The 11,984-nt window shown below is 39.0% G+C and overlaps 1 protein-coding gene and 1 pseudogene across 1 annotated transcript in view; one reads left to right on the plus strand and one right to left on the minus strand.

Moving 5' to 3' along the window:
- The window catches only part of CORO2A (coronin 2A), a 161,443-nt gene that overhangs the window by 20,605 nt on the left and 128,854 nt on the right, over positions 1-11,984 (plus strand). The window lies entirely within an intron of this gene.
- LOC141552423 (U4 spliceosomal RNA) lies at positions 10,511-10,675 on the minus strand (annotated as a pseudogene).

Raw genomic sequence — 11,984 nt, forward strand, 5'->3', positions numbered from 1 at the left:
TTTCCAACTCTTCTTGACCTTTGTAGGGCTTTCCTAAGCAAAAATGCTGGAGTGGTTTGCCATGTCCTTCTCCAGTCCATTTTAGAGATGAGGAAACTGGAGGCAAACAAGATTAAGTGACTTGTGAGTTCAGCTCATCCTGACTCCAAGCCTGGCATTTTATCCAATGTACCATCTAACTACCTGCCATAGCATCCAGGTGTTGCCATAGTTCACAGAGGGCAAGAGTTATGAAGGCCTGGATCCAAATGTGACCTCAAACAAGTACTGACTGTGGGACCTGGAAAATCTCAGTTCCTTCAACTGTAAAATGAGAATAATCATAGCACCCCCTCCTAGGGTTTTGAACCCACATTTGTGAATTCTTCACATTGGGATCGACTTTTCTTTGCATTGGCCTCTCTGCCATAACTCTTGGAGTTATACTAATGATTCTCCTAGAAAAAAAACAGAGTAGTTGAGACTTTTAAGAGTTGGTCAAAATACAACTCAAGCCATATTGTAGAATAGAGACCATATATCTCCACCACACCACAGAGTACTACCACAAGCTGGATTTAAACTTTTTTATTGGCATTTAGTGACTTAATACTTATGGTCACTGAGTTTTAAGAATCAAATGAGGTAATATTTTTGAAGTTCCTGTACATCATAAGCATTTAATAAATGCTCCTTCCTTCCTTCCTTCCTTCCTTCCTTCCTTCCTTCCTTCCTTCTTTCCTTCCTTCCTTCCTTCCTTCCTTCCTTCCTTCCTTCCTTCCTTCCTTCCTTCCTTCCTTCCTTCCTTTCTTTCTTCCTTCCTTCCTTCCTTCCTTTCTTCCTTCCTTCCTTCCTTCCTTCCTTCCTTCTTTCCTTCCTTCTTTCCTTCCTTCCTTCCTTCCTTCCTTCCTTCCTTCCTTCCTTCCTTCCTTCCTTCCTTTCTTCCTTCCTTCCTTCCTTCCTTTCTTCCTTCCTTCCTTCCTTCTTTCCTTCCTTCTTTCCTTCCTTCCTTCCTTCCTTCCTTCCTTCCTTCCTTCCTTCCTTCCTTCCTTCCTTCCTTCCTTCCTTCCTTCCTTCCTTCTTTCCTTCCTTCCTTCCTTCCTTCCTTCCTTCCTTCCTTCCTTCCTTCCTTCCTTCCTTCCTTCCTTCCTTCCTTCCTTCCTTCCTTCTTTCCTTCCTTCCTTCCTTCTTTCCTTCCTTCCTTCCTTTCTCATGCATTCTCCACTTAAAGCAGGCCTCCAACCTCAATTTTTCATTTTGTGCACCATCTAGGTGCTTTGTCATCTAAGAAAGATCTGACCTTCTTTCCCTGTGATAAAAACAAAAAAAATCTAATTGTAATAAGCCAAATTACTGTATCTTTATGCTAAAAACACATCTCTCTCTCTCTCTCTCTCTCTCTCTCTCTCTCTCTCTCTCTCTCTCACACACACACACACACACACACACACACACACACACACACACACACTCTCCAATTATTTCTTTCTTCTTGCCATAGGCCTCTCTCTACTTGACTGCTTCTGTGGCATTTGTTTTTTTCTTCTTAGGCAAGCCCCATCCTCCCATGCATTGAGCCTTTGCTTTGAGTCATTATATAAAGGTTCCTCTTACTTGCTTAGCATACCATTTACACCATGATCAACTACCTGCAAACTAAAACTTATGTGCTTTGTCTTTGATACAATCTGCATTCTGAAAAAGAACCTAGTATTGTTTTAATACATAAATTTGAAATGATACTTTTATTTTCCCCATTTTATAATAGTATTTCATTTTTCCAAATTTTTCTCCTATCTCCCCCTCTCCCTCCTCCTGCTGACAAGCAATTTGATAGAAGTTAAGCATATGCGATTCTTCTGGGCATATTTCCATATTCATCATGCTGTGTAAGAAAAATCACATCAAAAGAAAAAAAAATAAAACTAGGGAGAAAAAAACAAGAAAACAAACAACAGCAATTTAAAAAATCTGAAAATACTATACTTTAATCCACATTCAAGCTCCACAGTTCTCTCTCTGGATGCAGATGGCACTTGGTGATAGTTTTAAGTAGATGCGACTGATCATTTTAAGTAAAAGTCCATTTATTCCTATACTCCCTAGTGTTTTTAATAGGAATCAGTACTGGATTTTGTTAAATGCTTTTTTGTTCATCTACTGAGATAATCGTATGATTTCTGTTAGTTTGGTTATTGATATAATCAGTTATGCTAATAGTTTTCCTAATATTGAACTAGTCTTGCATTCCTGTTATAAATATGTGTGTGTGTGTGTGTGTGTGTGTGTGTGTGTGTGTGTGTGTGTGTGTGTGTGTATGTGTATTCCTGACTACTTGGTCATGGTGTATTAGCAGGATGGCACTTGAAAATATATTTTTAAACCAAAAACTTTGCATGCAATGGATAGAGTGCTAGGTCTGAAGTCAGAAATATTCATCTTCCTGATATCAGCTGTGGCTTCAGACACTTACTAGCTATGTGACCCTGGGCATGCCACTCAAATTTGTTTACCTCATTTCCTCATCTGTAAAAATGAGCTGGAGAAGGAAATGTCAAACCATTCCAGTATCTTTGCCATGAAAACCCCAAATGTTCATGAAGAGTCAGACGTGATTGAAAATAACTGAACAACAACATCATTAGAGATGAACAACAACATAATTATTCACATTAGAGATGAACCAAACATTTAAGGTCTCTTGTCTAGATGGGTGGCAAGGGAGAGGAAAAAACAGTGCAGTTCCAAATCATATTGCTGCTATGTTTGCTGTCTTTTTGAGGAAGCTGCCCTGTTCAGTGAAGAGGCAACCTGATATAGTGTAAAAAACTCTGAATTTGGAGTCAGCAACCTGGGATCAAAGTAAAAAAAATAACAGTTTTACATACCACTTACTGTGTGTTAGACATTGTACTGTTTTACAATTATTATCTCATTTGTTCCCTAACAACAACCCTGGGAGATAGGAACTATTATTATTATTCCCATTCTACCCTTGAAGAGACTGAGTCAAACAGAGATTAATTAAGTTGTCCACAGAGCTAGTAAGTATCTAAGGCTAGATTTGAACTCAGGACTTGCTGACTCCAATAATAATAATAACAGCAATAACAATAAACACCGCAATTTATATAGTGCTTTAAGATTTGCAAAGCACTTTATAAATAATATCTCATTTTATCGTTTATCATTTTATATTAAATTATATTAAAATATATCATTTTATCATCTTAGCCTTACAACAAGGCTAGGGGATAAATGTTATTATACCCATTGTACAGATGAGGAAACTGACTGAGAGAGATTAAGTGACTTGTCCAGGGTCACACAATTAGGAAGTGTTCCTTCCTTCCTTCCCTCCTTCCTTCCTTCCTTCCTTCCTTTCTTTCTTCCTGTCTGTCACAAAAACAGAGAAGGTCCAAGAAGATGGCCAGCAGAATAGGACATTTGGGGACTTAATCTCATTGGCACCTCCAGAACCCATTTCTACCTTCTCAGTAACCAGGTGAAACAAAAGATCTGGTAGGGATCTGGTAGATTCTGTTGTGACTCCAGGACCTTCATATGCTGATGACGGTCCAGTGACCTCCAGGGTGCACACTCTCTGTCCTTGGCTGTAACTCAGCCTCAAGCCATCCCAAATACATTATCTGATGCTGGCAGCCCAGGCTGCTAGATAGTAGAGGAAAGAAGAGGTTTTATTCCATTTCTATGTTCACTAAAACTATTCCTACATTAAAACAAAATCTCTACATATGGACCTGATAACAAATCTAGGAAATCATTGAATTATTCAAAGTTTGTTTTTATTCCATTTCCCTTTCTATCCCACTCTTTTCTCTTCTGGTACTGCCTTTCACTCTCCACTCCATAATCCAACTCTCAAGTTCTCAATCCTCTCTAGTCCCTATTGCCCTCTAGTTACCCTTAAGAAGCAGCATGGTTTAGTGGATAGGTATTAAGTGGATGATCCTGGGCAAGTCACTCAGTTTCTTCATCAGTAAGATGGGGATAATAGCAGATAAGATTACTGGGAGAATCAAATGAAATAATGTAAAATGCTTTGTGAATATTATAAATTGTCTTATATAAATGTAAATTACTATTATTTTATTATCTAGGCTCTCTTCTCCCTTCTTTATCTCCAGTTTCCTTTAGGTAAAAAAATTCCATGTTTTTAGTCTTTTCCTCATTTTCTCCTACCAAAATTCATCTACTCTATGGGGGAGGGAGGTTTTTTTCCTTAGAGTTCTGAGCTAAGTAATCTATCATTTAGAAAACAATTGAATAAGCTAATTCAATGTAAGCTAAAAATCCATATTATCAAGAATTCCTGCTGACACAATGCTTACCCCAAAAGGATAAATTTCTAATGAGGAAATTTCAGTTTTGAAGCAGAATGGTGGAAGATTGATTTTGGACAGAGGCCCTTGGAACAAACTGCAGACCATACCAATAGATAAGCACTGACAAACTAGAGCCTTCCTTTTCCCTTTCCCCAGAACCTCCTGACCAAAAAATCAGTCACTAAGCATTTATTAAATTACTAACTATGTGCCAGGTTCTATCCCTAGGCCCCAAGGATACTATCCGGTTGAGATGCAGAATTGCTCTTAATATGAGGCTGAAACTACACGATGAAGTGGCAGAAAGAACACTAGAGATGCTTCTTTCCTTTCCATTTGTTCTTCTCTTCCTCTCTTCTGAGTGATTTCCAGACATTTATAAAAATAAAGAAGTTCCTTCTTTCTAGCTCTAGCATTTTGTGCTCTAAGGCAGAGGGTTGTGGGCTGCTAGTGGCCAGTGAGCTGGTGGCCCTCTGCTCTAAGGCACCTGCCATTAATATGTTCTGCTGTTATTCAGTTGAGTAGGGAAGTGGATGGAGTTAGGAAGACCTGAGTTCAAAACCTGTGAGTCATTTAATCTCCATCTCAGCTTTTTTACCTCAAAAATGGAAAAAACAGTATCATAATGGGTTATCGTCCTTCGTTCTCGAAGACAACCAAAATGACATTGTGTCTGACTGTGGCTGATCAGACCAATACAAGCTCAGAAGGCTCTACCATAAAAATCTGAAAATTGGGGATAATTCTCTAAATTTGCACATCTTGTGTTTCTTTTGAGCTGCTGCAATTCTGCTTTGCTCACAGAGCTCAGCACCTTCTCTGATGAGGGTGCACCATGCTGAGCGGTCCTTTGCCATTGCCTTTCTCATGCAATCATTTCCAGAGTTTTTCAGAAAGACCCTAAGAGTATTCTTGTATCGTTTCTCCCACTACCCTGTGAGCACCTGTCTTGCATGAGTTCACCATAAAATACATAATGATCAAGTAGGTGGTATAGTGGATAGAGTGCTGGGCCCGAAGTCAGGAACTCGCCTTCCTGAGTTCAAACCTGGCTTCAGACCTTGCTAGCTATGTGCTCCTATTCAAATCATTTAATCCTACTTGCCTCAGTTTTCTCATGTATAAAATGAGTTGGAGAAGGAAACATCATGCAACAAGAAAATGGTATTTACACACATATATTGTATCTAGGTTATACTGTAACACATGTAAAATGTGTGGGATTGCCTGTTATCTAGGGGAGGGAGTAAAGGAAGGGAGGGGAAAATCTGGAAAAATGAATACAAGGGATAATGTTGTAAAAAAAATTACCCATGCATATGTACTGTCAAAAAAATTATAATTATAAAATTAATAAAAAAATAAAAAATAAAATTTAAAAAAGTAATATTGATGTGTATGAGAAATATATCCTTTCCTCCACATTTTTCTCAGCTATGAATTGAAGTAGTAAATATGTGAGCTCAGAATTCATATGAGGAATGTCAAATCATTTCTTCATAAGGAAGAACTGAGACCACTATGATGAGAAGAAGGCACAAGGGAGCTCAAATGACAAATGAAAAGGATTGTGACAAAGTGATTAAAGCATTCCATTCTCAGCTCACATATTTATTACTCCAGTTCACAGATATGTAACTTGGAGGGTGTGATAGGAGGAAGCGAGGAAAGAAAAGGAGGATGAAGCAAAAGGTTAATATAAAACTTGCTAGGCCCTTTGCTACCTGTGCCTTCCTGAATCAGAAGCACATGGAATCCCCTGGTAGCAGATATCTACAGCCCTCAGCCCTGGCTTACACACAAGTGTAACGGTGGGTCGAGTGTCTGTCCTCAAATCAGGCTTCCCCCTAATATAGATGTGTATGAGAAATATATCCTTTCCTCCACATTTTTCTCAGCTATGAATTGAAGTAGTAAACGTGAGCTCAGAATTCATATGAGGAATGTTAAATCATTTCTTCACAGGGAAGAACTGAGACCACTATGATGTGGTCCACTGAGCAGAATTCAGTGAGAAAAGTAACAAAACCCCTATTTGGAAGAGATGGGATTTTGTTTAGGTTTCATGAAACCTATTTTCAATCTTTTTTTGTCACAATTCTTCCCCCCTTAGATGTGAACAGCCACCATAAAAGGGGTTGGGGGGGAGAACTCACTCTCTCACTTGTGGGCAATTTTGGATCACTTTCAGGTGAAGCCCTTGGCTCTAAGCCCATCAGCTGACACCCTTCTCTGACCCTCCATTTTCTTGAAAGCTCAAAAGGCATAGCATTATTGATTCAGTATAGGCCTTCTGGAATAGAGGGACGTGTAGGAAAATGATGAAAAGGAAAGGACTCTGAGCTATGAGTATGTGTAATCTTGGGAAATTCACTTTAATTTTCTGAGCCTCAGTTTTCTTATGTTATTAATGTACATTTTCCTATTATTTCCCTGAGTTCTTAAAAAAAGGCATCTTAAAAGAGGCACACTAGACTTTGAGGAGGATTTCCCAGCTCCTATCATTACTATTTATTTTTCCGTGAGCTTTGGAAGTCTGTATGATCCAGTGGGTAAAGAATCAGGAAGATCCCACTTCAAACACTTGTTGGCTAATTAATTTTGGGCAAACCACTTAAAATCACATCTTAAAAAATGGGGATAATACTGGCACCTACCCCTTAGAGTTGTTATAAGGTAAAAAGAAATAACATACATACAGTCCTTAGCAAAATTTAAAGTGCTACATAAATGTTACCTATTATTCATTTCCTTGACTTTAAAATGAGAGGAATGAATTCAATTATTTCTATAGTCCCTTTTTAGTTTTTAATCTTTGATCCTAATGAGATAGTATACATAAAAGCATTTCAAAATTTGAAGTGCTTTATGAATAAATGAAATTAATATTTTTGTTAATTTTCCATTAGGTTCTCATGAAGGCCATTCATGTGACGTGGAACTGACTGTGTTGTTGAGTCATTTTAATCATATCTGCTTCTTCATGACCCCATTTGAGGTTTTCTTGGTAGAGATACTGGAGTGGTTTGCCATTTCCTTCTCCAGCTCATTTTACAAATGAGGAAACTGAGGCAGACATCAGTTAAGTGACTGCCCAGTGTCATATAGCTGGGAAGTATCTAAGACTGGATTTGACTAGGCCCCGTGTTTATCATTGTCCCACTTAGGTCCCTCATTTCTCTAGAAAAACAGCTGCTTTTTGTTCATAGAGCACTGAACTTGTAGGGAAAAAAAGAAGCAAAAAAATTCTGTCTCCAATAATTACTTATCAGTATCCAGTAAGTACTTATCTGAGGGCAAATCACCTCTCTGGGTGTTTTTCTTCATGTGTAAGATGGGAGTAATGATATTAGATGGGCCTACTTCCCAGAGTTGCTTTTATCAGTAAATGTTCACCTTGTATTAATTCTGTGTGCTGTTCTTCCCTATGAGTACATTTGTCTATGTCGACCACAAGTAGCCAGTGTGGTTCAATAACAACACTGGCTCAGTATTCAGAGGGCCTGGATTCAAATTCTGACTTTTATCACTAATATGTTCTTGATTAAATCACTTCCATGCCTTAGGCTTATATTTTTTTCTTTTTAAAAAATAATGTTAATAGTTTTTTTTTTTTTATTTTCAAAATACATCCAAAAATAGCTTTCAACACTAACCCCTGCAAAACCCTGTGTTCCAAATTTTTCTCCCTCTTTCCTCCCACCCCATCCCTCAGACAACAAGTAATCTAGTATAGCATAAACCTGTGCAAATCTTCCAAACATATTTCCACATTTAGGGTGCTACACAAGAAAAATCAGATCAAAAGTGGGAAAAAATAAGAAAAAAGGCAAGCAGACAACACCAAAAAAGGTGAAAATACTGTGTTGTGATCCACATTTTGTCCTCTCTCTCTGGATGCAGATGGCTCTCTCCATCACAAGACTATTGGAATTAGCCTGAATTACCTCATTGTTGAAAAGAGCCAAGTTAATCATCACATAATTTTGTGATTGTTGTGTACAATGTTTTCTTGGTTCTACTCATTTCACTTAGCATCAGTTCATGTTAGTCTCTCCAGTCAGCTTCTATTTTCTTTTCTTATTTTTGTTGTTGAATTCTGCCACTCTTTGTGAACCACTTTGGAATTTTCTCAGTAAAGATATTGGAGTGGTTTGCCATTTCCTTCTCCAGTTTATTTTACAGATAAGGAACTGAGGCAGACAGGGTTAGGTAATTTTCCCTGAGTCACATAGCTGAGTGTCTAAGGCCACACTTGAATTCATGAAGATGAATTTTCTTGATTTGAAGTTCAGTTCTTTAGTGATTGCATCACCTAGCTGTCCTAATACCTGTGCAGACCTAGAGTACAGGACAGGACCAGTGTCTCCATCCGCAATTCTGCTGCACAGATAGTACCTTAAGAATACCTAAGTCTGTGAAGCTTCAGGGAAATAATAAATAATCCCCAGAGACTCCAAAGAAGTATGTCAATTTACTTTTAAATTTAAATTTACTTTTAAAATCTAGAATATATGAATGTATTATAAGTATGTGTTTTTGCATACACAGATAAATATCCAGATCTGACATATCTCTCTTATAGGAAGCCAAAGTAGTCAGACAGAGTTGAGGAGGGAGAGTATTCCATAAATGGGGTTATAGTCAGAGAAAATGACTAGAGCATCAGCGCAGTGTCAGTGATTTAAGTAAAACACCTGAAAGCCCGCCTTTAAATGGCATGAGCTACCGTGTTTCCCCGATAATAAGACACTGTCTTATTATTTTTTTGGGACTAAAAAACACCAGAGGGCTTATTTTCAGGGGAGGGCTTATTTTATCCTCCATCATGCCCCTTTTATCCTCCATCATGCCCATTTTAGCCTCCATCATGCCCCTTTTATCCTCCATCATGCCCATTTTAGCCTCCATCATGCCCCTTTTAGCCTCCATCATGCCCCCTGAGTGCTTATTTTATTCTCCATCGCTTACTGAACTTACCGAGTTTTTAGATGGTCCTGTCTCAGCTCTACTCCGCGGCGCTGCTCTCAGTAGTGCCAGCAAGCAAATCACCAGGGAAGAAGAGGATGACGCGCTCACTGCTGCAGCTCTGATTGGATGCAGCTCGGAGCGCGACGTGCGTTTCACCCGGGAGGGGAGGGCGGCGCTGCTTACTGAAGGTACCGCTACGCAGCATATAGCGCAGGGGATCACCATGATGACCGTTTTCATAGTAAGTTCGATAGGGCTTATTTTCGGGGGAGGGCTTATTTTAGCGGAATATTAAAGAGTATGTGGGTGTCTTATTTTCAGGATAGGTCTTATTATCGGGGAAACACGGTAGATAGTCCCCTATGGAGAAAGGTGGAGACTCTGTAGTTTCCATTTCTGCCATTATAACGGTCCTCCCTTACCACTTACCCATTAGAATAAAACATTTATCAGGAAGGTAACAAATAACAGTGATCAAAAGCAAGTTAGGGTAAGGAGGAAGTAATAAAGATTTTTTAAAAGATGTAAATTTGACTTCAGAAAAGTTCTGAAAGAAGAGTGTCTTATGGCACCCATTCTAACAGAAGAGAGGGATGAACTAGAGAAAGATTTTCCAGCTCACATTTCAAGAATTCTAGACCTATTGATATCAGTGCTAGTCTCCTGCTCTGGAGAAATCCCTGGGAACTAAGTGCCCCATTGGGACAGGAAGGTCTCTTCCAGTATTTCATAGCAAAAAGCATGATCTAAATACCTTTGCACAAAAATGAACATCTTCACAAAGCATTAAGCTCCTTTAGCCCACCACCAACAAATACCCACCAGTATTTCTCTAACTTTGTTAACTGAAGCTCTGTAGTGACCCTCAACACTCCCTAACCATTTCCTTATAGAGAAGTCTGGGCTGAGTTATTCAGAAAGCAGGGGGCTGGTGGGAGCACAGGAAGTGGGAACGTTGGCAAAAGCTTCCATTCTTATGGGGAAATGATGGCCAGGGGAGGAGTTATAATAGAGGAAGTCACTAAGTTTTTGTCTCAGATTATACAAAGTCACTTCTTGCTCCTTGGGATACTGGCTGTAAAATCCAGCCTGAACTCTGACTTTTGGATTCCTATGGTTCACTCACCTGAGCTTTTGAAACTCTGAAGTTTAGAGATTCCAATCTCTTTCACCTAAAAAAAGAGCAAAATCAAGGTCAAGGAATGTTTACCAGGTTTCAAAGCAGCAGAAGGCCCCAAAACTTACCCTCTTATACCATGGTTTTTCACATACCAAATGAGACAAAAGAGGAAGTGACTTTTTTCCCATGAAGTTTTCAGTTAGCAATAATCATACCTAGGTTAAACCTTGTTGGCTGTGATACTACATTGTGCAAAGCTAATGCAGTTTTATTTTATGACAGAAAAGGAAAATGACAGACCTTTGCCTCTACAGCCAACCAAAAAGCCTTCTAACACAGTTATCTGATTAGAACCAATTACAGAATATCCACATGGGCTCCACAATTTTTCCACAGCGCTTCCCCTGTATGAGGGAGCTAGGTAACGTAGTGGATAGAGTGCTGGGCCTGGATTCAGAAGGCCCAAATCCAGACTCAGACACTCAGCTGACTGTATGATCATGGGCAAATCACTAAATTTCTGCCTGCCTCAATTTCCTCAACTGATGATCAAAGGATGATAATAACACTCTATCTCTCAGGATTGTTATGAAGATTAAATGAAATAATATTTGTAAAACACTTGCTCCCTTATAGGTACTATATAAATGCTATGTTAATTCTTCCCTGCTGCACATCAGTTCTAATTCTCTTGGAAACATCTCCCTAGCCTCTTAATTTGGAGATAAAGGTATAGATGGAGATCTATCTATCTATCTATCTTATGCTTCAGACCTGCATTATAATAGGCATAGAGGCAAGAAGGTAAATGGACAGGGTAAAAGTGAGGCTGCTTGGCCCAGGGATAGCCCCTTCTAAGCACTTCTAAGTCACTCACCTGGACACAAGTCACCTATATTTATATAGTGTAGAGGAAAGGGTATCTTATGCTTTGAAAAAAAGATAGTTATGTATGGGCATACGTGTGTGCATGTGTGTGTGTATGTATATATGTATAGATATACATATGCATGAATATTATATGAAATCTATTTTGTAAAGCTATGTGACATGTATAGTGTATGTATGTAGATATGAACATGATATGACATTTATTTTAGAGATATATAAATATAGACACGTTGAGTCATTCTCAGTCTGGCTGACTCTGTGACCCCGTTTGGGATTTTCTTGGCAAAGATACTAGAGTGGTTTGCCATTGACTTCTGCACTTTACACATGAGAAGATGAGACAAACAGGGTTAAGTGACTTATCCAGAGTCACACAGCTGGTAAGTTAGTGTCCGAGACTGGACTGGAACTCAGGAAGACGATCCTTCCTAACTTCCAGCCTGGCACTCTAGCTGCCCACTTCTACAACACAAGAATCATGTCTTATGAACAAGTGGGGCTGTTAATAGCTGAACTTCTTCCAAGGTCCCATTAACTACTCGAAGTTCCTTTCAGATAGACTCTGAAAGGAATGTGGAGGCCAAACCTCCTCAGTGACACACCCTGCTCTGCACCCTGAAAGCTGTTCCTAGTCCAGCAAAGAGTAAACAAAGATAATTAATTAGGCTGGCTAATGG

This window comes from Sminthopsis crassicaudata, chromosome 1 (assembly GCF_048593235.1).
Source record: "Sminthopsis crassicaudata isolate SCR6 chromosome 1, ASM4859323v1, whole genome shotgun sequence".
Taxonomy (NCBI): domain Eukaryota; kingdom Metazoa; phylum Chordata; class Mammalia; order Dasyuromorphia; family Dasyuridae; genus Sminthopsis; species Sminthopsis crassicaudata.